This window comes from Canis lupus, chromosome 17 (genome assembly GCF_011100685.1).
Source record: "Canis lupus familiaris isolate Mischka breed German Shepherd chromosome 17, alternate assembly UU_Cfam_GSD_1.0, whole genome shotgun sequence".
NCBI lineage: Eukaryota > Metazoa > Chordata > Mammalia > Carnivora > Canidae > Canis > Canis lupus.
In genome coordinates this window covers 3156642-3183835 of record NC_049238.1, presented here as the reverse complement: position 1 = coordinate 3183835, position 27194 = coordinate 3156642, and positions in this window count along the sequence as shown.

Here is a 27194-nt window from a genome sequence, read left to right as displayed (position 1 = left end):
TCAAATTCTTTTTTCTTCATCTATTGAGAGGATCATATGGTCCTTATCCTTTCTGTTATTAATGTAGTGTATCACGTTGATTGATTTGCAAATATTGAACCACCCTTACAGCTCAGTAATAAATCCCAGTTGGTCATGGTGGTGAATGATTCTTTTATTGTACTGTTGGATTCAATTTGCTAGTATTTTTTGGAGGATTTTTGCATCCATAGTCATGAGGGATATTGGCCTGTAGTTCTTCTTTTTAGTTGAGTTTCTGTCTGGTCTTGGAATAAGGGTAATGCTGGCCTCATAAAATGAGTTTGAAAGTTTCCTTTTCATTTCTATTTTTTTGGAATAGTTTGAGAAGAATAGGTATTAATTCTTGGTCAAACATTTGGTATAATTCCCCTGGAAAGCCAACTGGCCTTTTTATTTATTGGGATGTTTTTGATTACTGGTTTAACTTATTTGCTGGTTATCAGTCTGTTCAAGTTTCCTATCTCTTCCTGTTTCAGTTTTGGTAGTCTATATGTTTCTAAGAATTTATTTTTCCAAATTGCTCAATTTGTAGGCATATAATTTTTCATAATATTCTCTTATAATTATATTTCTGGGGTGTTGGTTGTTATTTCTTCTCCCTCATTCATGATTTTATTTATTTGGGTCCTTTTTTTTTTTTTTTTTTGCAAGTCTGGCTAGGGGTTTTCAATTTTATTAATCTTTTCAAAGAATCAGCTCCTGGTTTCATTGATCTGTTCTACTTTTTTGTTTTGTTTTGTTTTTAAGCTTTTATTTATTTATTCATGAGAGACACAGGGAGAGAGAGAGGCAGAGACACAGGCAGAGGAAGAAGCAGGCTTCATATAGGGAGCCCAAGGTGGGACTCAATCTCAGGACTCTAGGATCATACCCTGAGCCAAAGGCAGACGCTCAACTGCTGAGCCACCGAGGCCTCCCTGTTCTACATGTCATTTATTTCTGTTCTACTATTTATGACTTCTCTTCATCTAGCTTTAGGCTTCATTTGTTGTTCTTGTTCCAGCTCTTTTAGGTGTAAGGTTAGGTTGTGTATTTGAGATTTTTCTTGCTTCTTGAGGTGGGCCTGTATAGCTATATACTTCCCTCTTTCATTTGTTTCCATGCATTTTTTGTTTCTTCTTTACTTTCCTGGTTGACCCATTCATTCTTTAGTAGAATGTTCTTTAGCTTCCATGTATTTTTGGTCTTTCAGAATTTTTACTTGTGGTTGATTTCAAGTTTCATAGAGTGTGGTTGGAACATATGCATGGTATGATCTCAGGCTTTTTGAACTTTTTCATTTGTGACCTAATATTGATCTATTCTGGAGAATGTTCCATGTGCACTTGAATAGGATGTATATTCTGCTGCTTTAGATGAAATATTCTGAATATATTTGTTAAGTCCATATAGCCCAGTGTGCCATTCAAAGCCATTGTTTCCTTGTTGATCTTCTGCTTGGATCATCTGTGCATTGCTGTATGCGGGGTGTTAAAATCCCCTGCTATTATTGTATTTTTATAAATGAGGCCTTTTATGTTTGTTTTTAATATATTTGAGTGCTCCCAAGTTGGGGGCATAAATATTTACAGTTGTTAGGTCTTCTTGTTAGATAGACTCCTTCATTACAATGTAGTAACCTTCTTCATCTCTTGTTATCATCTTTGGTTTAAAATCTGGCTTGTCTGATATAAGTATTGCTATTATGACTTTCTGTTGATATCCATTTGAATGAAAAATATTTCTCCAACCCCTCATTTTCAATCTGCAGGTGTCTTTAGGTCTAAAATGAGTCACTTAGAGGCAACACACAGATGGGTCTTGTTTTTTGTTTTGTTTTGTTTTTTTAATCCATTCTGACACCCTATGTCTTTTGATTGAAGCATTTAGTCTATTTACATTCAGGGTAATTATTGATAGATATGTATTTAATGCTATTTTATTGCTTGTATTGTCAGTGTTTCTGGAGTTTTTCTCTGCTCCTTTCTAGTCTTTTTCTCACTCAGAGTTCTCTTTTAATATTTCTTCCAGGGCTGGTTTAGTGGACATGAACTCTTTAGTTTTTCTTTGTCTGGGAAACTCTTTATTTTCCCTTCTATTCTGAATGATAGCTTTGCTGGATAAAGTGGTTTTTTTTGTTTTTGTTTTTGTTTTTGTTTTTTGTTTTTCCCATTCAGCACTTTGAATATATCATACTACTGTCTTCTGACCTGCTAAGTTTCCTTGGAAAGATCTGCTGTGAAACTTCTTTGTCTTCCCTTGTGAGTTAGGGACTGCTTTTGTCTTGCTGCTTTTAGAAACTTTATCTCTATAGTTTGCAAATTAGGTACAGTATGTCTTGGTATTGGCCTGTTTCTGTTGATTTTGATGGGAGTTCTGTGTGCTTCCTGGATTTGGTTGTCTGTTTCCTTCTCCAAATTAGAAAGGTTTCCGTTCATAATTTCCTCAAATAAACCTTCTGCCTCCCCTTTCTTCTGTTTATGGGACTCTTATCACACAAATGTTATTATGTCTGATCGAGTCACTGAGTTCTCTTAGTCTACTTGCATGATCCAAGATTTTTCTTTTTCTCTTATCAGCTTCATCATTTTACATAATTCTACATCATTTTACATAATTCTATATCATTTGTTTCTCTACTTCTTCCATCTTTGTGGTCATTACATAAATTTGGTTTGAAACTTGGTTATTGAATTTTTTTTTTAATTTTGGGCTCACTAATTAGTTTATGCTGATGGATGGGGGAGAAAATGGCACCAGCCAGATCCTTTATTCCCAGAGATAGGAGGTCTTGCTTGCTACTGTTGAGAAAACCCTCCCAGAAGAGCAAATGATTTCCCCTTGTGCATCATATGTGTTATTCAGATCGCTGTTTTCACACTATGTCTGTGTGGCTTGCCTACCTGGAGCAGCACGGTGCACTTTGGGCTCTATCCCAGCAGGGTTGTCTGAGTTTTAAAACTCCAAACTTTAGGTACCTGGTGTGGCAGGGACCTGTGATGATCCTCTGGGGAAGTGTCTTACCATACTGAAACTGATGCAGGTTTCACCCAGAAGGGCAGTCACACCAGAGTGCAGGAATGAGGGGTTTGGAGCAAAGCACACTAAAGGGCCAGTGTCCAGGTTAACTGCCCTCAATGGACATCTCTGTGTCTATGCTGAGGGGCAGGGGAAGGAAATGGCCCATTCCAGCTCCTTTGTCCTCACTGGGGCAAAGCCACCTCTTTCAGATGGACTCCAAGAAGGGGGGAGTCATTTTTCTCAGTGCATCTCTGGTGGTGATCCACAGACTCTGCCCTCTGGGTGACCCACTTGCCTTCTCTACAGCACTAAGGCAGCACCCTCAGGGCTCTATACCAGTCACGCCACAGAACACTGAAACTCTAGTCTTTAAATTTTGCTGGTTGCAAATACTCATGGAAATCGGCCCCTCTTGTTTTTCCAGCCAATAGCTTTGGGGAAGTGTTTTTCTTGTGCAAGATCCCCTGTGCACTCCTCTCTCTGTGTCTCTCTCCCCCTTATCCACAACCTGGGCTCCCTCCCTCCATGGTACCCATAATCCATTTCTCCCCAAACCACATGATGATAAGACTAAGGCTTAGAGTTGCCCTCAGTTTTCTATGTAGTAAATGACAGATCTGTGGATCTCAAACCTGGTCTGATCCAGAGCCTGTAATCCTAATCAAGTGTATATGCTTACAAATGCCATAAACACTCCATTGTTGATAAACAAACAAGAGCCCTAAATGCTGTGGATGAATTAGAGATTGTACATGGAAATCGATGGATCCGATCCCCATATACCAGAAATTGTCTGAATATCACTGATGTCCTCTTAATTAATATGTTATACTTATGTTTTATTTGGGTAGTTATCATATAAATCTGTAATTACAAGATAAATAAAATAAAATAATAACCATAAATATAATAAAATAATTATAAAATAAAATAGATTATAAAATATATGCAGTGTTTGCTTTGTTTTCTTTGTTTTGGTGGGGAGCTGAAAGTTCACTGCATTTTTAGTGTACCCTCCTTTTTCTCCCCATATAAAGTTTGCCAAAGAAAATTCTTCTACCTTCAAGATTCAAAATGTAACCCGTTCACAATTAAATATAGCATATATAATATTATACATAAAATTTACAGGAGAAAGTTGTGATATCCAGAGTGAGGTCATATATAAAGAGACATAGCGATTAAAGAAAATGATGCTGATAGGTAAAACATCACTTTCTTAATTCAGAGCTATTGGTTTAGGCAGTCCAGATTATATGGATGAACAATTTAAATTTCTGGTGACACAGGAAGTCTTTCAGAAATATTATTGAGACAACTCTTTTTGAACTAAGCTTTTCTCTCCCTCCAGTCTTTCACCTGCTACTTATGTCTGTAAAACATCCTATTTAGAGTCTATAAAACTTTGATCAAGAATTAGCTAAAGGCTTACTCTCCACCAAGCTTACATTATTTTTCAACATTAAGGTGTCCCTTATGAAGGATTGGAATGAAGTGGTGGATGATACACTGTATTAGAAGCCAGAAAAGTTGGGTTCTGACAAAACCTTACTAATATTGAACCATGTTACATTTGACCACAGGTGGGAGGATTCAAGGGGCCAGGACCATGGGCCAGGTGTGTCCCCCTCATTCTGGACACAGTATATCACATGGTCTCAAGGTCACTCCACCTACACTTCCTCCACTTGTCTGAACAGATATGACAACCTCCATCTCCTGCCTTTTGATTTGCAGTGTCGATACGATCCTCTTTGTATTTATTATTTTCACTATTATTTAGAAGAGTAAGGTTTGGATTTTAGAATAGGTTTTATAATGTGTATAGATGTTTGAGTCAAGGTCAATATGAGAATCCACTCACGGGTTTGATATGTGCTGGGCTCCCAAGTGGGTGCAACTTGCCTGAGATGGAGCATACTCTGCTTGCCTGGCTGGAAGTGCTCTTTTGAAATTTTGGGACCTCCTCTTAGACTTCTACCTGAGATGGAATATTCTCTGCTCATCTTAGGAAATAATAATGAAAAAATTGTGTTCAACTTTGAAACAATGCTCGACTGACTGGCTGGGGACAAGACATGAGAGAACATGTGTGTCTACTTCCCTGTTTAGTGCAACAAGCCTCTTCTATCAGACTGGTGGTGAATTCTGTGGGTGGGTGTGGAGAGGATGAGTGCTTCATGATGCTTAACTGAATTCAGAAGCAGCTTTTTAAATCCTCCCGGTTGTAACCGTGGCTAATTAAAGAGTGTGACTGGTATAGACAGCTTTCTGCTAATGTATACTTTTAAATAGTAGAAACTATTTGGGATTAAAATATTCTTCATTTTTCTAAAGTTATGCTCTACATCTTGCCTTCTCCTACTGCCTAAATAAATCTATCAAGGTTTAAAGCAGACACTGCCTAGCTTATAGCTGATTCCTATTCTTCAGGGTTGGCATATCTGCTAAAATTCACAGTATTGCTTCCTTTTCATTCCAGGCAGTAAACAATGTTGAAAGATTTAAAAAAAAAAAAAAGTCTTATAGGAAATAAAAGGTTCAATAGATCAAGTAGCCCTTACAAAATACTATTTAATGTTTTAAAGGTAAATCAATCAGAAACATTACATTTTCCTTAAAATACAGATGGTTTTTTAAATCGAGAGAACAGTGGTTTTACACAATGCTTGAAGAGTTTTGCCAACCCGTGTGATATTTGAAAGCTATTTTCATTGCTCGCTAAACAGTTGCTTTTCTCAGATCTGCTGATAATAAACTGCAGCAGTATGTTGACATCTCTCATTTGCGGGGAACAGACAAATGGAAAGGAAAGGAAAAGGAGACAGTGGCGAGTGAAGAACAGGTGCCTCATGCCTCACAGGGCCCTCAGTCCCACTGGGTCAACAGGAGTGTTGAGCTGCATTTCATTTCTCTAAAGCCAGGCAGCCAAGCTCCCCCAGGCCACGAACTCAGACCAATGATACATCTCCTCATTTTCTCCACGGCTACTTCCTCTTCATGCCACTTTATTCCCTAAACCTCCTGCCATCTCCTGATTTAAAGTAGTCTAGCTGTGAGAATACAGCAATATTCTGATGTTTGGCAAGGAGGGTCTGGAAGGAGGGTCTACTAAAACACCAAGGTGCAGAGCCTGCAGAAAGAAAAAGGAAAGAGAGAGAGAGAGAGAGAGAAAATTATATCTATTTCATTTCTCTTTGTTGAACAGGTTTGGTGATAAAAACATTTGAGGAAATGTAAACAGATATGAAACATAATGAGAGAAAAACTAGTGAGTCCTTTTGGAAGGCACAAATGAGCCTTGTAGAAACTGCTGGTTTTCTTAATGCATTTTATTTATGCATGATTTTCTTGACACCAATGTTTCAGAGCAATTTAATTTCACTATTTTTTCTTTGCCTCAGGCCATGCAGTGCCTCAGAGCACTGGGCTGTTTTCTAGACGTTTATTAGGTAGGCTCCTACTTGCTTTGGATTCTGAGTCTGGTAGGATGAGAGATTCCTTTGCCTATCTTGTAGAATGTATGTATTTGCTGAACGCAGAGCATGGCCAGTGTCTCCAAGAGATCTTAAGAAATGTGTGTGTTCATATGCTTATGAAGCATTATTATTTAGTTCATCTTTTATGTTTTCAATGTTTTAAGTCTGTAGAACTATTTCAGACTCCTATGGAATCGCTATCATAATGTTCAACAGAGAATCATTGAAGTTTGAAGTATCTGTGTTGACAGCTTGGCTCCACTACACTGTGGGACGAACTCCTGATCCTTGTATAGTGGCAGGCACTCATTTTTATACTAGTGTTTGTTTTGTATAATACTTCCTAAATGGCAGCAAAATTTACTTTTATAGTTATTATTAGAATTAATTGAGGTAACATTTAGGAAAGCATATACACATACACTGACATGTAAGAATACGCTCTGTATATTTTCTACTTTTCCTATAAACACAGGTGATACTGCTACTCCACTTTCCACTACTATGTAACAAGGATGCCTGTCTTCCAGCTCCCAGTAAGTTCTTTCATTTTCTTTTAAACCATCACCAACAGCACTGCTGGGGAATAGCACGCTTGCCCTGATGGTCTCTGCAAAGCCCTTCTCACTTCTGACTACCATTTGGTCCTCAAGAAATAACCACATTTTTGGATTTGTGTTATGGTAAAACCCCATAGCTGGTCTTAGAATCTGTTCTGGTTGCCTATTGCTGCATAATAAATCACTTCCAAACTTGGTGACCTGAGACAACAAATATCATGCAGTGTCATTCCAAAGTCCTGTGAGTCATGACTTCAGGGGCAACATCTCATGGTCCTGCAGTTAGAAGGAAGCTAGGGCAGAGGTCATCTTAAAACTTCTACATTCATATATCAAGTGACTTGGCCAGACTCACATTGGAACACATGGAGCTCAATGGTGTCTCTTTGTATCTCCATGTGGTACCCGCTCTTCACACCATCTTTCCGGCGTTGAGGGTTATAGAATCAGTTTTCTCCATCTTCACTAAGGGCTGTCATTGCACAAGACTTAGGAGAAAAAGGGGCCAGGCAGAAACTGTGTTGTTTTTTATAACTTTGTCTTAGGACTCACATAGCATCACTTCTGCCAAATTCTTTGGGTCAAAGTAATAACAAATGTCTACCCAGATTCAACAGTAGGAAATATAAACCCTACTTCTTAATAAAGGAGTATCAATATCACAATGTAAGAAGAGTTTATGGCATTGACCATGGATTTGTTTGGCCATCTTTGGAAAATATAATTTGTCACAGATGTGTGTGTGTGTGTGTGTGTGTGTGTGTGTGTAGTATACAAGCATAGAGTAAAATGATATGTAAGTGATGTTCTTAGTATATATACATACTTTGTATATTTATGAATATCAAACTATCTATCTACCCGGCAGGCTGTACTTTGAGTTATGTGCACAAAACCATTTCAGCAAAAGTGAAAACAAAAACAAAAACAAAAAAAAACGAGTTGTTTTTTTTTTTTACAACCGTCAGTTTCATTAAAAGCACAGACATTTCTCCAAAGAAGATACACAAATGCCAATAAGCATATGAAAAGATATTCAACATCGCTCATCATTAAGGAAATGCAAATCAAAAGCACAATGAGACATTACCTCACACATATTAGAATGGCTATAATTACAAAACAAGGAGTATTGGCAAGGATGTGGAGAAATTTCTACTCTCACGTCCTGCTGGTGGGGATGTAAAGGGGTGCGGCATCTATGGAAAATAGTCTGGAGGTTCCCCAAAATTTAAAACAAAAATAGAGTCACTAGATGATCCAGAATTCCACTTCTGTGTATATAGAGAGAATTGAAAGCAGGGTTTTGAAGAGATATTTGTTCACTCGTGCTCAGAGCAGCACTGGTCACAATAGCCAAGATGTGGAAGTAACCCAAGTGTCCATCAATGAACAAATGGATAAACAAAATGTGGGGTACACATATAATGGAATATTATTCAGCCTTAAAAAGAAATCCTGACACATACTACAACGTGACTGAACCTTGAAGACATTGCATTAAGTGAAATAAGCCAGCCATAAAAAGAATCATCATATTGTATGATTCTTTTTTTTTTAAAGATTTTATTTATTTACTCATGAAAGACACACAGAAAGAGGAGAGACATAGGCAGGGGGAGAAGCAGGCTCCCTGTGGGAAGCCTGATGGGAGACTCAGTCCCAGGACCTCAGGGTCACCACTTGAGCCAAAGGCAGACGCTAGACCACTGAACCATCCAAGTGCCCCATACTGTCCGATTCTACTTAATGAGGGTAGTCATATCACAGAGACAAGTAGCACTTGTCTCTGGGGGAAGAAGAGTCTGGGAGTTCAGTGTAATGGATTTTGTTCTGCAAGATAGAAAGAGTTCCAGAGATTGGATGCACAGTAGTGTGCATTAGTACTACCACCAAACTGTATGCAAAAAGGTCGAAGATGGCAAATTTTATGTTTTTATCACAATTTATTTTAACTCTATAATTATTTATTTCAGGTAAAATTGTTAGGTTAGTGTAGTCATTTAAGAAAGTGAGAACATGGTGTCATGCTCAAGAACATGAATTCCGAAGCCAAGACATGTGAAGCTTGCCTTGAGCCCAGTTGCTGACTGTAAACTCGGGCCAATTCTCATGCAAAGCCCCTTGGTCTGTAAAATGGAGAGAGCAGCGCCTCACTCAGGTGAGAGTTTGCACAAGATAATACACTATGAAATGCTGAAAATAGTGTAGGGCACATCTTAAGGGTTCAATAGGTTTTTATTAAAAATGATAGGAATATCTTAAAATGAACATTACCAACCCTACATATCACATGTGTTTTGTTTAAAAGTAAAAATCGTGACTCCAAGTGAAAAGTCTGTGATACTGGTGTTTGCTTATTCTGGGTTCATGTTTTATGTTTAATTTTCAAGCATGCTGACTTTTTTTTTGATCCTGTGAATTGGTGATTCACTTCTTAGCTCTTCAATTTTACAGAGTCGGTATAGACAAAGGTCTCAGGTGCAGCGACTGGCTACATTATAAAATCTCCTTGGAAGGAACGCAGCATACAGCTTAGGAAACATTGTTTTGTATTTTATTAGCACTTCTTGGTTTATGTTTTGTGATTTGTCTGCTTTTGGTTTGTAAATAAAATAGCCCCACAGCCTCATTGATCTCCTGTAGCTTCCTGAAGTTAATCTGACTAGCAATTTACTGTTTAGACCTTCTAACCTGTAGCTTTCTTTGTGATTTTTATTACAAATATTTACTATATTCACCTGAAATTTACTGATAACTATTAAGGTGATAGATATGGCATACTTTATATTTTTGATATTTTTATTGTTAGGCACATATAGACAGGGCTATGTTTCCCATCAAAAGAAATGTAGTCCAGGCAGCCCGGGTGGCTCAGCAGTTTAGCACCACCTTCAGCCCAGGGCCTGATCCTGGAGACCCGGGATCGAGTCCCATGTTGGGCTCCCTGTATGGAGCCTGCTTCTCCCTCTGCCTGTGTCTCTGCCTCTCTCTCTCTCTCTCTCTCTCTCTCTCTCTGTCTCTCATGAATAAATAAATAAAATCTTAGAAAAAAAGGAAAAGAAAAGAAAAAAAGAAAAGAAAAAAGAAAAGAAAAGAAGAAAAGAAAAGAAAAGAGAAAAGAAAAGAGAAAAGAAAAAAGAAAGAAAAGAAAAGAAAAAAAGAAAAGAAAAGAAAAGAAAAGAAAAAAAAGAAAAGAAAAGAAAAGAAAAGAAAAGAAAAGAAAAGAAAAGAAAAGAAGAAAAGAAAAGAAGGGATCCCTGGGTGGCGCAGCGGTTTGGCGCCTGCCTTTGGCCCAGGGCGCGATGATCCTGGAGACCCGGGATCGAATCCCACGTCGGGCTCCCGGTGCATGGAGCCTGCTTCTCCCTCTGCCTGTGTCTCTGCCTCTCTCTCTCTCCTCTCTGTGCATTCTCATAAATAAATAAAATCTTTAAAAAGAAGGAAAAAAGAAATGTAGTCCTGGCATCTGGTGGCTCAGTGATTGAGCATCTACCTTTAGCACAGGTCGTGATCCTGGGGTTCTGGAATCAAGTCCCGCATCGGGCTACCCACAGGGAGCCTGTTTCTCCCTGTGTCTATGTCTCTGCCTCTGTGTGTGTGTGTCTTTCATGAGTAAATAAATAAAATCTTAAAAAAAAAAATGTAATCCTGTCTTAGCAAACACTATCACCCTTTCAAACACTGCCAAGCCATTCCTGACTTTCCTTGTAAGAGAGCAAAATACAATTATTAAATACTTAACTTATATCATCTTATCAGTAAACATTATTGGATATAAATGTCTATTCAAGAAAAAAAATAAAATTTCCATTTTGTTTTTTAACATAATTAAGAATAAATTTACTAAATCAAATGATCTGCATGGAATAAAATGAAATATTAATTGGTTAATCATGCAAGAACATAATAGGAAGTAGTTGTTACCTTTATAAAAAAAATAAGCCTCTAATCTATTCTAAACTAGAATAGTTTGATTACACAAAATCCTAAGATTTAAATTACAATAGGACTATTAACTAAATACATCCTTTAAGTCCTCAAAATATCTCTTTAAGTGATTTTTGGGTTTTACAGATTAATTATGTGTAAATTGATATCATGTGGACTCCTCACTAAAAGGAATTTATTTCCTGTCTTTGAACATCTTGCGTAGAACAACTAAACAACATTTCTTGATTTCACTGAAATTAGACCATCCAGATACAGTGAGCATTCTTTATAAATCCACATTCGAGTTTGTCTTCAGGTCTTTAACTTGAAATCACTATTTCCTACTGACTCCCTTAATGTTACCTTTGAAATGAGCAAAAATATAGGAGGAATAATTCCCATAACATGGAATTGAACATCTCTTACCAGTGTGAGGCGAGGGAGGTCGGTAGGTAAAGGGATGGAAGGAGATTTTATTTTAAAATAGTATGGAAAGATATAAAATCACATTTCCCAGTAGTTTAAAGCCAGCTTCATCAAAGCTTTATAAGCATATTAAAATAATTCATACTTCACTAAAAGGCAAACACTTGTGTGGAAATTCCTTTAAAAATAATGGAAAATACACTTCTTTAGTATGGATTTTAACATAAGGGAACCCTGTATTAAATTAAATTAAAGCCATCCAGTAATATTAATGCGATGTCTTACTTTGCTTCGTCTGAGCCCTCCTGATATTATGACCCATTGAAGGCTGTGTCAGCTGTGCTTGGTGATTTGGATGCAGTGTGACACATTGATGTTTTACTTATCTGCTTGAAATTAAATTATTTTTCCTGAAGTTCTTTTGCTGCCCAGAATGTTTTCCTACATTCTGAGCTATATTTCAGCAGAACTTTAAGCAAGAAAGTCCGCAAGCTGAAAATAATTGGCAAAAAAAACATATTACATATAGTTCATTATATGTAGTAAGTGGTAAATAAATACTTATTAAGTAGGTGAACGAAATAGTCTTACCTAAGCAAAGAACACCAAGGAGTAGATTTGTTTGAATCTTATAAGATTTCCCGGTTCTAAAAACTTTTCTTTTTGGCACATACCATGGAGCATTTAGGGCAGTTTAGAGATCAGTCTGTCTGACATTCCTATTCCACAGATGTGGTGCATACGTGGGCAGGTGCGCGACAACAGGCTGGCTTCACGAGCGCATTGTGCTGTGTGTATACAATAGAGGGTATTGACTGGACACAAGTGGGAAGTGGAAAATTTGAATAGACCAGATCGATAGATTTAAATAAGTCTACATATTCTTAACACCCAGTGGCACTGATCACCCCTTGTTTCCAGAAACAGCCTCCTCCGTCTGCTGAGGCCATCCGCTGACTGATGTTGCCCAAAGACTGCATGGGAACTCATCTGTGGCAGTAATCATGAAAGGAGTGTTGATGCTTTTTTTTGCAAAAATACTCATTTCCCTCTTCTGTCTCTAGACTTGTAAGTACGGTGAGATCTCAGCATGACTCTGGGGAAGCAAAACAAAACAAAACAAAACAAAACAAAACAAAACCCAACCACTTCTGACCCAGTAAGAAGGAAGAAGAAAGTAGCTATCAATGCATCACCATGTCCTCACATGCAAAATGGATTTGCACACACAAGCATGTCCGTGTTCCTATGTGTGAGTGTATACATGCACACACACACACACACACAGAAACTTGGCTAACGTGTGTAAATGGGCTCGAAATGTTTATGTAGGCAAAAGGCGGGATTCACCCACTTATCCCATAAAGTTGACCCTCAAGAGACACAGATAGCATCTCCTTCACAAAGTCAGCAAGGAGTAGTACATCAGAGAGTGGAAGGTCGGTATTCTCGGAAGCACTGTGGTGTTTATCTTCGTTAGATAGGGGGCGGCTCAGTGACATAACCATCAGAATAGCATCCCTAATTTTAAAAAGGATGATGACCTTCAGAAATCTCAGAGGATAAATGGAACCACTCAATTGCCTTAGAATCAGCAGCACTGTGAGAGAAAAAGGCGGAAGTGGTCAGTCAGGAGACTCGTTTGATCTGAGTGTGTATATTTATTTAATCGTGTGACTCTAGGACTAAAGTAGATGAGTAGACATGAGTCATGGTGATTTCTAACTAATTTCTAGACCCTCTGTGAGAACTTTGACTGCACTGGGATAGCTCTCTCATCCCAGTTTATGGTCTCATGGAACATTTTTGTGATTGGAGAAGGGAAACAGAGCCAGGTTTCCCAGTGCTCCTGGACAATATGCTGGCACTTGTGAAAGACTGCAGGGTGAGACCCTACAGATCTGAGAGAAGGTGGAAAGGGGACTCTTTCTGGGATGAACTTCAAACAGTACTGTCACCTGTGAACTTCCTGAACGCCTTATTCACCACCAAACACTGCTCTGCCAAGTGATTTATCTTACTGCAAAAGTAGGGCAGCAATGGGTGGAAGCCCATGAGATTCACTGGCTAGCACATTGCCTATCACCTGGAAATAAATGGCTCTAGAGAAGAGTAAGTAGTGAAGACTCAGTGATGATGCTGGTTTGAAAACAACGTCTTTGAAGTCTGAGGTGATGCTTCTAAGGCATGTAATAGGCTCTGAACTGTTGGCACCTATGTTATGTTTATTGTGTCTCGGGTAAATTACATGGATTCAGACACCATTACACCTGTTAATCCACTTTGCTTCCTCTTCCATGACTTCATGCTCTGCTTGCCTCAAGGTGTTAGATCTCACAGGAAGAAGACTTCCAGCAGGAGACACTACCACTATCTCCTGAAACTAGAAATTGGACAGCTATTTCATTTTCTTGAATTGACAGCAATTATCGATCCTGGTTATCGAGAGGAAATAGTAAAGAAGGAAGTCTATGCCTGGAAACTAGGGTGTCCTCTAGGTTGTACTTCTTGGTACTTTAATATGATAACAACTCACAGAAATGTGCAGCAACCCTATCCCACTTGGACCACTCAGCAAAGAGGTTTTGCTCAGTCCCACCAGCTAAAGAGTTCTGTTCAACTGAAACATTGGCCAAGGGCAAAGGATATATGAAAATCAGTAGTAATGGTAGAGAGCCATGCCTAGGCATCAGGAGCAGATGTGAGAGCTACACTATCAACCTTGTCAGGATGGATCAGGTTTGGTTAGGACGATACGTGAACCTGGAGATCTCAGTGGTTTAATACGTCACTTGGCTGATGCCAAGTTCAATGTAGGTCAGACAGTGCATCAGGGCAGCTGCCTTGTGGGCTTCTTCCAGCCATGAGCATCTGCCACACGTGGATTCCAGACCTGCCACAGGAACGGAAGAGGAAAGACAGAGAACTCACCCCAGCTATCACATATCTCTGATTAGAAGTGAGAGCGGCCCCTGTAGCTCGCAGTCTGTTGTCCAGAAGGAATCATCTGGCTCCGTCTAATTTCTAAAGAGCTGAAAATATATGAGAACAAAAGGAACACTGCATTGAGTGAGTGCTCTCTTCTACACTGCCCACGTGTTTTTCTTTGTTGTGTTATACACACACGCATACACATATGGAGACCTACATATACATGCATACGCATACATATACACAATATATACACATACACGCATATACATACATCTTCACATACATATACACACGTATATATACACAATATATACACATATACACACAATATATACACATACACACATATACAAGTATACACATGAACATGCACGCATAGACATAGACACAAACACAGACATATATGCATATGCACCCATAGATGCACATACATAGACATATATACACACACATACACAATTTTGTCCTTGATTGCCTTTTTCTTTCAATTCTACGTAAAACAAAACTTGACAGTTGTGATTAACTTTATCATTTAGATGGTCACCAGATGTTTAAGTAGAATTGTGTTAGAAATAGAATAAATGTTACCCAGAGACAAATATAAGAAACCATAGACATTTGTAGACATTTGGATTCATTTTCGGTAAAAGGGCAATGGCTTCATATTTGAAGAATCAGTGGACGCCTCCGTGGCCCCCGACTCCTGCCCCAGGTTCTGCCTGCCAAACACTATTATATAGCCTTTAAAACAATCATTCAAGTACTGGCTTACTAATTTCAACTATGTAAGCCTCTCCAATTATTCTCTAAATACATCATTTATATTTTAGAGTGTTGTTGTCGTTGTTTTGGTTTTTTGGTTTTTTGGTTTTTTGTTTTTGTTTTTTTTTTTTGCATAGAATACTGCATTTCTGATTCCCACATTAAACTCTGAATGATCCAGTTAAAAATGCAAGGAGATCTGGGACCAGAATCCAGTCTTCCAATAAATATTATACTATTTTGTCCTACTATATCCTACTGTGTTTGGCATGGAGAAAAACAAACAAAAAACATCACCTATATGTTAACAGCCTCAAGCAAAATTTTTCTCTATTCCATATTTCAGAGATTACAGATCCTTCCTTAAATTGATGACAGATCATTGAGTAGAAATGTACACTGTGTGACTTTTCCAGAGGGTATTTCATATCACCACTTGCTTAAATTAGCAAAAACAGTGGGACTCCCACTTCAAGTCCTCACTTTTATGTACTTGAACACATAACCATTTCGTTGGCTGACATTTTGGCAGCCAATTCAGCTTAGATCCAGAAATGAAAGGCCAGGTCACTTGTCATCCAAACTGCACTTCCAGAAGCTAGGTTGCCCAAATTCTGGAGAAATTTGTAATGCACGACCTAAGACATAAATACATTTTTTACATTAAAAAAAGAATTAGTAGACAAAATGCTGAAGCTTAGAGTGGAATCAGAAATAGATCTGCATGGTTTGAGGAGGCCTAGACAGAGACGAGTCCGAGAGGCTCTGGGACTGAGTGGGCCGGTGTGGCACGTGTGGGGTTCCAGGGTATGCCAGTGACGGGCTCTCACATTACGGGCAGTTCAGTACTTGATGGTATCTTAGCAGCGCAGTGAGAAATGGAAATGGTGTTTGAGGTAGACGGTCACCACAGGGAGGAATGTAGGGTGAGGAGGAGGAAGTACAGGGAATTGTTTCATGGGCTGTGGTGAAGTAGCCCCACGACAGCCCCCGTCTAGGAAGGATGGCCCAACAGCAGCCAGGGTCTGGGAAGGCAGGGCCTCATGGTGAGGGAAGGCTGCCATGTGGTGAGCGCCATGTGGTGAACGCCATCTGGTGAGGGAAGGCTGCCATGTGGTGAGCGTCATGCATATGGTGAATGCCATATGGTGAGCGCCATGTGGTGAGGGACGGCTGCCATGTGGTAAGCGCCATGTGATGAGGGAAGGCTCGGGATGGTAAGGGGCCCTGCCTACCATTTCCAACTCATGGTTCCTGGCTGCCCTGTTCGAGCACCTCTTTCATGCTGAGTCTCCATAGGCCCCAGGTGTTCTCGAAACCACGATGAAGCCAATAAGAACTTCAAACCTGAATTACCCTGCAGGGTTTTTATATTTTCTGCTACTTAAAGATTGAGTTCCCTATAATTTAGCCACAGAGTGAGCCCCATTTGATAAAGAATGGAATTAATTTGGCAAAAATATCAGGTTTGTTGAAATACTGAGGTTTTCTATTACACCGTGGGAGAAAATTACATGGAATGAAGAAAAAAACTCGGTACCAACCCTGAGATAATGTGGGCTGGTTCCTGTTGCACTAGCCCTGCTAACATTTAGGGGAGCCCCCAAGTGTCACCGTGGTATGCAAATTTGCTTCCCAGGGGCAGTAGCCAATGCACCGCAGGGCAGAAGTGCATACAGATAAGAACGTTTTTAGAATTGATGAGTTTAATAATATAATATTTGCTCTCTATTTGTTTCAAAAAAAGATCAGTAAGGTTTTAAACCCTTTGATAAACTATGTTCCTATGTTGACAATGTATAAATGGGATTCTTTAATATGTATTTAGGTTATGTTGGGAGGGATGTTTCTAAATTTATATTTATCTATGCATGTGATTATACTTACCCTATAAATGCAGAGTTAAAGTCACTGTTGAAAAACTTTTTTTGTGTATTTTTATCTTCACTATTTTTAATTGAATTGCAGTTAAACGGAATTGAGAGAGAACAGTGTAGGTGACAGGGAGCTTCCACACAGATTTAAAGAGAAAGGTGAATCATATTTATTTATTTTTAAGTTTTTATTTAAATTCTACTTAATTAACATACAGTGCAATATCAGTTTCAGGAGTAGAATTCAATGATTCATCACTTACGTAAGACACTTAGTGCTCATCACAAGTGCCCTCCTGAATCTCCAGCCCCCGCTTAGCCCATCCTCCACCCACCTCCCTCTATCAACCCTCAGTTTGTTCTCTATCATTAGGAGTCTCTTATGAGTTGTTTCCTGCTTTCCTTTTTCCCCCCTTTTTCATATGTTCATCTGTTTTCTTTCTTAAATTCCACGTAAGTGAGACCATATGGTATTTGTCCTTCTTTGACTTATCTCACTTAGCACAATATACTCTAGCTCCATCCATGTTATTGTAAATGGCAAGATTTCATTCTTTTTGATGGCTGAGTAATACTCCATTGTGTGTGTGTATACCACATCTTTTTTTTTTTTTAAAGACTTTATTTATTTTTTCATGAGAGACACACAGAGAGAGTCAGAGACACAGGCAGAGGGAGAAGCAGGTTCCTCACAGGTAGCCCAATGCGGGAATCTCAGGATCCTGGAATCACACCCTGGGCCGAAGGCAGATGCTCAACCATGGAGCCACCCAACCATCCCTATATACCATATCTTCTTTATTCACTCATCAGTCAATGGATTTGGGGCTCTTTCCATAATTTGGGTATTGTTGATAATGCTGCTTTAAACATAGAGGTGCAAGTGCCCCTTTGAATCACTATTTTGTATCCTCTGGGTAAATACCTAGTAGTGTAATTGCTGTGTGATAGGGTAGCTTTTTTAAATTTTTGAGGAACCCCCAAACTGTTCTCTAGAGAGGCTTCACCAGTTTGCCTTCCCACCAACAGCATAAGAGGGTTCCTCTTTGCCCACATCATCGCCAACACTTGTCGTTTCCTGACTTAATTTTAGCCATTCCAACAGGTGTGAGGTGGTATCTCATCATGGTTTTGATCTGTACTTCATAAATCATATTTATAATCTTTGGTAGAAAATTGTATTACAAACTGAGTTCCCCATCCACAGACCTCTGAATCCAGATTATAGTGCTTGCTCCATTTTTGTATTTGATCTGAGATATCGTTCTGATGTCTCCTTTTCTTTTTTTTTTTAAGAATTATTTATTTATTTATGATAGACACAGAGTGAGAGAGAGAGAGAGGCAGAGTGTGTCACAGGCAGAGGGAGAAGCAGGCTCCACGCGGGGAGCCCGACGTGGGACTCGATCCCAGGACTCCAGGATCGCGCCCTGGGCCAAAGGCAGGCGCTAAACCGCTGAGCCACCCAGGGATCCCCTGATGTCTCCTTTTCTCATAATGACTTTTATTTCAGTATTGGTTCAATGGTGGTGCATTAAAATAAGTTGTAAAGTGTGCACTCCTGCTCTGTTTCATGAAAGGCAGCGTGCAGGTTTGGCATAATTCCTCCCATAAATGACAGAGCTCATCAGTGAAGGCACTTGGGCCCGAAGTGTTCTCCATGCAGAGGTTGTAAGTATAACTTCGATTTCTTTAGTGGATGCAGGACATGCTAATTTTGCCTGACTTCTCTCAGTTTTGATGATACGCCTCCTTCAGGAAATTGGGCATAATGTTTAAAATAGTCTTTTGAAATCATTTTAATGTTTGTAAGATATGAAGTGGTAACCTCCCTTTCACTTCTCCTATGTACTATGTTTTCTCCTCCACTTACCAGGTAGCGTAACTAGAGGCATACAATTTTACTCACATTTTCAAAGAACCAGTTATGGATTTTATAAACTTTCTTTGTTGGTGATCCATTTCCTATTTCATTGATTTCCACACTTATTTCACTTCCTTCCTTTTCCTTAATCTGTGATAAAAATGCACATTTTTACTAGCTTCTTAAATTAGAAGATTGTATGATTGATCTGAGGCCCTTCTTTCCTAATATAAGCATCAATAACTATGAATTTTCTTTCAATTGAATTAACTGCATCTTACAATATTATCATATGCTGATTTTAAACTTAATTCAGTTCAAAATATTTTCTACTTTTAAATATCTATATTCATCCCATGTGTAATTTAGAAGTGTATATTTAATTTCCAAGTATTTGGGGATTTTTCGGATCTGTTTGTTACTGACTTTTAATGTAATGTGACTGTGGTCAGTAAATTCTCTCTTTATGATTTTGAGTTTTATATATTTGGAAGGAATTATTTTCTGAACTACTATAAAGTCTACGTTAGTGAATTTTCCATGTATATCTGCAAAAAAATGCATTCTTCTGTTTTGAGGTTCTGTGTTCTATAAATATTAATTAAGTCAAGCTGGTTGATAGTGTTTTCAGGTCTTTTGTTCCATTAAGGACTTTCATTTTATTTGTTCCACAAATTACTGATGAAAGACCATTGAAATCTCTGATGAGGAGCACTGGCTGGCTCAGTCAGAGAAGTGTGCGGCTCTTGATTTTGGTGTCATTAGTTCAAGCCCCATAATCACTGTAGAGATTTCTTAAATAAATAAAACTTTAAAAGAGGAAAAAAAAAGAAATCTCTGACAATAACTGTGATTTTTTTTTCTATTTGTCCTTTCACTTTCGTGAGTTTTTACTTCACATATGTTCTATCTCTGTTGTTATACTTTTTAAGATTGCAAAGCACTCTTGGTTTATTAACCAATTTGCTTGTGAAATGCTCATCTTATCCTTGGAGATATTTCTTGTTTTGAAAGGTACTTGCTCCGATCTTAATCATTCCAGATTTCTTACGGTTAGGGTTTGCATGATGTATCTTTTTATTTTTTTATATCTTTTTACTTTTAATGCACTAGTGTCTTTATTGTGAGAGATTTTGGTAAACATCATACAGCTGGATCATCCTTTTTCATCCAGTCTGACAATCTCTGCCTTAAATTTAGATTATTTATAGTTAATATAATTTTGATATGTTTGGCTTTAAGCCTCTCATTGTATTTGTTCTCTATATATCCCATATGTTCTTGTCATCCTTTATTTGTTTTTGTGCATTCTTTTATATAAACTGTATTTAAGAGTTTTTTCATTATTTATTTTTTATCTCTATTTTACCTGAACTATATGGATTATCAGCTAAAACTCAGTGGGTTTTTAAAAAAAAAATTAGTTACTGATTTAGGATTTAAAAAAAGATTTTATTTATTTTGTTTTGAGAGAGAAATATCAAGAGAGCACAAGCAGGGAGAAACACACTCCCTGCTGAGCAGGGAGCCCAATGTGGGGCTCAAATCCCAGGACCCCAGGATCATGACCTGAGCTGAAGGCAGGCATTTGATCCTCTGATCCACCCAGTTGACCTTGATTTATGATATCTATCTATTTATTTATAGCTTTTATTTATTTGAGTGAGAGAAAGAGAGATAGCAAGAGAGAGCACAAGCTGTGGGGAGAGGGAGAAGCAGGCTCCCCACTGAGCAGGGAGTTCGACATGGGGCTCAATCCCAGGACCCTGAGATCATGACCTGAGCCAAAGCAGATGCTTAATCAACTGAGCCACCCAGGACCACTAGGATTTTTAAAATGTAGATTTAACTTATAACATTACACCTTCAAGTTATACCACTTCAAGTGTAATTCAAGAACCTATTGGCAACAAATATGTTCTTCTCTCAAATGTGCCATATTTTATAAACCTTTTACTTCTATATACATATTACAAACCCCAAAATATATAGGGTTTTTTTGCTTTTATGGATCTCTTTGCTTTTAGGATTTTTTATTTTTAAATAAAACTTGAGAAAAAACATTGTTTTGTATTTTTATGCAAAATACATTTACATCAATATACATACCTTTGTTTGCTTGTCATTATACTCTTTATTCTTATAAGTACTTCTATATTTACCTTGAGCATAATTTCCTCTTTGACCTGAAAGCCTTTCTTTAACATTCCCTGAAGTATAGGTCTGGTAGTGCCAAATGATCTCACCTTTGATTTTGTGAAAAAAAAAAAAAAAAAAAAAGTTTATCTTTAATATATGAAAAATAACATTTTTCAAAAGAATAGATATAGATATAGAATATAATAGATATAGAATTCTAAATTGACTATTTTATTTTTAACACTTCAAAATTAGTATAAACAGATTTTTATTTTTTGCCTTTTTATTTTCTAGAAACATAAGGTCATTCCTATAGTTTTCTCCTTGTATGTAATCAATATACACTTTTGTATATACGATCTATATTTTTTTTTTCCTGGCAGCCTTAAATACTGTCCCCTTATCATGACTTTTTAGCAATATGAGTATGATGTATTCTTTAGCTATTTTCTTTGTGTTTATCCTGCTTCAATTTGTTTTTATTTTTTGGATTTGTATATTTAGTATATTCATGATATTTGAAAAACTGTTCACCATTAGTTCTTCAAGACTTTTTTTTTTGCCCCTTCTTCCTATTTCCCTTCATTTTATGTGCTAATTAAATGTATGTTAGATCTTTTGATATTGTTCTACTAGTTACTCAGGTTTTGTTCTTTTTGTTTTGTTTTGTTTTGTTTTGTTTTGTTTTTAATTTTCAGCTACTTTTTCCCTGTTTCTTCACTTTGGCTTTTATTGCTATGATTTGAACTCACTTATTTTTCTTCTGTGGTATCTATTGTGGAATTGATTTTATTTGTCATATTTTTCATTTCAAATATTATATTTTTCAGCTCTACATTTTCAGCCATTATTTTTTTAGCTTTCATTTTTTCCCTCATTATGTGCATTTTCTAAAAATTCAAAACTTCACTTATAGTTACTATTTCAAAGTATTGCCTGATAATTTCACCATCTCTTTCATTTCTGTATTTGGTTCTATCAATGAATTTCTTAAATCAAATTATCAGTCACTTTTTGCTAGGGTATTTATTTATTTATGCAATTTTTAAAATTTTTATTGTCTTCCTGAGATTTTGGATATAGCCCAGTTGAATGTTTTTGTTTTATTGCCTTCCTTTGAGGAGTTTTAATGTTTGTTCTGAAGTTACTTTCAGGTCAGCTTAATTCTTTCATTTTTGATTTGAGGATTTGTCAGAGAAGGTTTAGAGTAATGGTTTCTTCAGGCTATTCTGGAATCCTTACTGACAAGCTTTTGTATTCCAGAGTCTCTGGGTCTGGCTGGCACACACTCTAACGTCTCCCCACGCCCACTCACCTGTTACTCTGGCTGGTCTGTGGCCTCTGGCCATGTGAGCAGGTCAGTGTTCAGCCCAACACTCTGTGAGAACCCTATGCAAATGGATGGAGTCCTTTCCTTCGTAGCTCTGCTTTTGTTGATATTTGCCATGCAAATTCCAATTTCCACAGCTTCCCTGATCTCTTAATTCTGTATTAGTTAGACTGTGAGTCTCTGCTGGGATTCCTCACTCCTGAAGCACTGCCCAGAAATGTCCTGCAGGCAGAAAGCTGGGACAATTGTTTGACTCACATCATTAATTTCTCTTATCTCAGGAATTACAATTTAGCTCTGCATGTTGTCCAGTATCTAAAAACATCTCTTTTATACATTTTTTTCCAATTTTCTCATTGTTTCCATAGCACCATAATCCTCATATCAATTATTCCTATATCAGTGGGGTATTTTCAGTTGTTTATTTGAATAGCACCATGCTATTAATATAGTGAATATGGCTAAGACATTGTGTAAAATCGCAAATATTTTATTTCTATTTTTTAACATAAATGAAACTTCTGAATGTCTTTCCTAAAACCCTAGTATATCACATTATATCTAGGAACTTTCTCCCCTGTTTCAAGGAAATTCATCTCTTTTATATGATGGCATTCAATGAAAAATTGGCAGGATTAACTTTGCAGCAAATTGTAGATATGCATCCATTTCACTGATTAGGAATTACTAAATTTCTGCAGCATGCATTTTCTTAACCCTATGGATATTGGGTTTCATATATGAATTGCTGTCAAAAACCTGTGTAATATTTTAGATGCTGGTATTCAAAGAAAGTGTTATCAACAGACCAGCAGCATTAATGTCAGCTAAGAACTTATTAGAAATGTAGTAAACTCTCAGGCCACATGCCACACCCACTGAATCAGAATCTTCATTTTAGCAGTTTTAGCAAGAACTCCAGGTGTTCTGCAGGCTTAAAATCTGAAAAGCACTGTTGTCCATGTGAATCATAGTCCATGATTCATAGATCAGAGTCTGTGTGAATTTTCCCAGCCTAGCTCACCTGACAGGAATATATTTAGATGCTGCATTAATAACAACACCTGGTAGAAAAGCAATCTATTTGCTTGTGAGTTCTCTGGCAATCCTCAGTCCCCTGCACATCATGGAAGCATCCAGAAGGGCTCCCATTGGCAGGGCATATCTGTGTTCCCATCAATGATACCAGCTGAGAGCCTGTAACGCTGCTTCTTTAAATCTGAGAATGCAGCAACTTGATCTATTTAGGTACATTTCTTTTAAAATGAAATTTGATTTAAATCAGTGAAGTCACTGTGATTTAAGAATGCATTTATTATATACATTCAACAAGATCTGCCAGCTAATGGGGCAAATGGTATAATTCAATATATTTATTTTCCTCCAATGTTAGTCTGAGAAAGAAGATATGTTTGGAGAAGCCATTTCCTTGTGTTCTAGAATTTGATAACTAAGAAAATATGGAAAGAAGCAAAAATGAGCCACTAAAATCTAACATCAGGTAAACACTTGTATCCTACTCCATCACATTGGCAGGTCTTCATGAAGATACTCCCTTCACCAGATCCCACAGAGCATCCTTCTCTTTGGCTACAGGTACCTCAGTGGGCCACACATCAGCAGGTGTGAAGAAGGTCACAGTAATAACTTCTTGAGGAAGCGTTTAGAGAGTCTTAGTCATGTCTATGGCCTGGGGGTATAGGAGGGGCAGACATCATGCAGGGCAGGAAGTAACTACAGAGGATTGACTGTGAACAGTGGGAAATCTCTTGCAGAAATCCTGTTTTATGTTTATCTACTTCCACTGAGAGCCATAGCTACTCGGCAGCTGGGAAAAAGAGACAAGGATTGAGATTTTGAGGTGGTGACAGCAGGTATGTGCAGAGTGGAAAGTATGATTCTAATAGACACACATTTGTGTAGTAGCAAATCACAAAAAGAATAACTAGTTATGGGGGAAAGCATGGCTTTTAATTCCATATAGTGTAACTGATGTTTTTTGAGCATTTCACATCTACCTTGATGCAAAGACATGACAAGTTCTATGCAGATTATGGATAGATCTCTGTGATATGAAGAAAAATATGAACATACTAAGAATGAATAAACAGTATCCAAATATGAGGTGAATAAAAACATTAAGATTTTTCTTTATGTTTGTCTTTTTTCTCCTCTTTCCTCTTTCATTTTTTAAAAACATTTTCATCTTACTCTTTATTTTTTTTTATTTTTATTTATTTATGATGGTCACACAGAGAGAGAGAGAGAGGCGGAGACATAAGCAGAGAGAGAAGCAGGCACCATGCACCAGGAGCCCGATATGGGATTTGATCCCGGGTCTCCAGGATCGCGCCCTGGGCCAAAGGCAGGGCTAAACCGCTGCGCTACCCAGGGATCCCCATCTTACTCTTTATTAATTAGATTATTCTTTGACATCTTATTGAGTACATACTATTACATACTAGTGCCAAGAGCACATTATTGAACAGGAAATACACTTCCTCAACACTCAGAATGTACAATCTTGTCTAAAATATAGAATTAAAAAAAAACAAAATAAAATATAGAATTAACCATGTAATCACTTTGATGAATGTACAATCACTAGGTGAACTAAACGCTTTATATTGGGATCTGACAGGTGAGTGAAGATGGTCAGTGAGGCTTCCAAAATGAGGCCAAGGCATCTTTTTTTTTTTTTTAATTTTTATTTATTTATGATAGTCACAGAGAGAGAGAGAGGCAGAGACACAGGCAGAGGGAGAAGCAGGCTCCATGCACCGGGAGCCTGATGTGGGATTCAATCCCGGGTCTCCAGGATCGCGCCCTGGGCCAAAGGCAGGCGGTAAACCGCTGCACCACCCAGGGATCCCCCAAGGCATCTTTAATACCAGGAATCACACCAGGTACCTTGGAAAGAGGAAACCTGGCAAATATTAGCAACAAAATATGATCAGTATGAGTGGAATGCAGAGAAAATTATGGAGGAAGGTGAGTGACTTCAGAGAAAGGTTGAAAGGTAGCAATTCTCAAAGCCATGAAAGACATTGAAAAGATTTTGATTTGGATGTGTGGGAAGCAAGTGTTGGTGGTCACCTGATCTAACTGGTATTTAGACACGTCATTTTTGCTTCAGGGAGTAAAAAGAAAATTAAGAGGCTCAGAGTGTTTGTGGGGTATCCCTTGGTGATGTTGTGTATCCTAGGAAAGACTCAATTACTCTTAGGCCTGGTAGATGGACAGAGGGGCATGGATTAGAGTATTTAGGTGATAAGACTGAGAGTATTTAATGATAGGGTGATTGGACATGGCAGGTGAGTAAAGACAGGTGTCGAGGACCACGGCAAGCTTTCTGACATAGATAACCAAATAAATAGCAGCACCACTAATCAGATAGAGAATGTTGGGAGAGAACCTATTCGGAAATATGATGAGTTTGTTTCTTGGTATGCTGCAATCTCAAAGAAGAGATGTCCAAAAACAACCGGTCAAGGATCAGATAAATTGACCAATGAGAAGAGATGAAAGCAAACACCAAATCCAGATATAGTTTATGTTTGTGCTTTGATATTCATGTAGAGGTAAGTGTGTGCATGTATGTGTCCTTGAATTGACTGTTTAGCAAACTTTGGATTATTCTCCAGTGTCAGTTAAATCCTAAGCTAAAGCTTGGTCTTGGCATATGTGTGTAGAGCAAAAAGTGAAGTACATATTGTAAATACAAATAAATTTACACAAAATCCTGATATTTTGTCCTATTTACTATGGAGTTTTAAACATATTGTATGATCTATCAGAGCTTTAGTTTCCTTTTGGACAAAAGCATAAACAGTTTACCTAACCTTGAGGGTGATGGGGATGATTGAGACAACATATGTAAATCACTGAGCACAGTGCCAGGCACAGAGTCATCTTCCAACTAGTGGCAGTTACTATTTCATTATTCAAAAATTTTTGATATATTCTTAAGAAGAAGGATATAAATATGGAAAGCTTAACCAATAATTTCAGCAGAGATACTCACTCCCTTGTAATCCAGGCAGGCTCTCACCAAATAGGTCCTGCTCCTGGTCAGAGATTTTACTTCTTATGCTTCTAGTGTGCCGTGACTCTCTAGAATCTCCTCAAAGATGATTCTTATAAGTATGATATTCACTGATGACTAGTCAGCTAATGTATTTAATTATCTCATATATATATATTATATATATATATATAATATCACTTTCATATATGTTGAAAATTATCCTGTGACAATCAACGATAAAGAGGCAGGCATGATGTCTACCAACATCTACTCAAACTAGAGTGCCAACACCCTGAATGGAATGTTAAACTCAGAGACTGTTTCCTATATTCTAGCATTTCCTGAGCTTTAAACAAGAAGTAGTACTATAGACAGAAAGATAATTTTTAATGATAAAGTGGTCAATACATCAGGAATATAATAATTTAAAAATGAAGAAACATCTAAAATATAGCACCAAAATACATGAAAAAAACTTAACAGAAATGAAAAAGAAAAGGAAAATGCAATGATAAAAGTTAGATATCAATACTGACCTCTCAGTAATTGATAGAACACCTCAATAGAACATTAGGAAAAAATATAGATGCCTTGGGGGATACAATCAGATGACTTGACTTAATTGACATTTACAGAACATTTGTCTCAAAATTTTATAATACACATTCTTTTAAAATAATTGAGAAGTCTCCAGGATAGACAATATGTTGAGCCACAATAGAAGGTTCAGTAAATTCTTTAAAATTAAAATTCTACAAATATATTCCCTGATCACAAAGAAATTTAGTGAGCCACAGTTGAAAGAAATCTTGGAAAAGTACAAATATGTAAAAATTAAACATCAT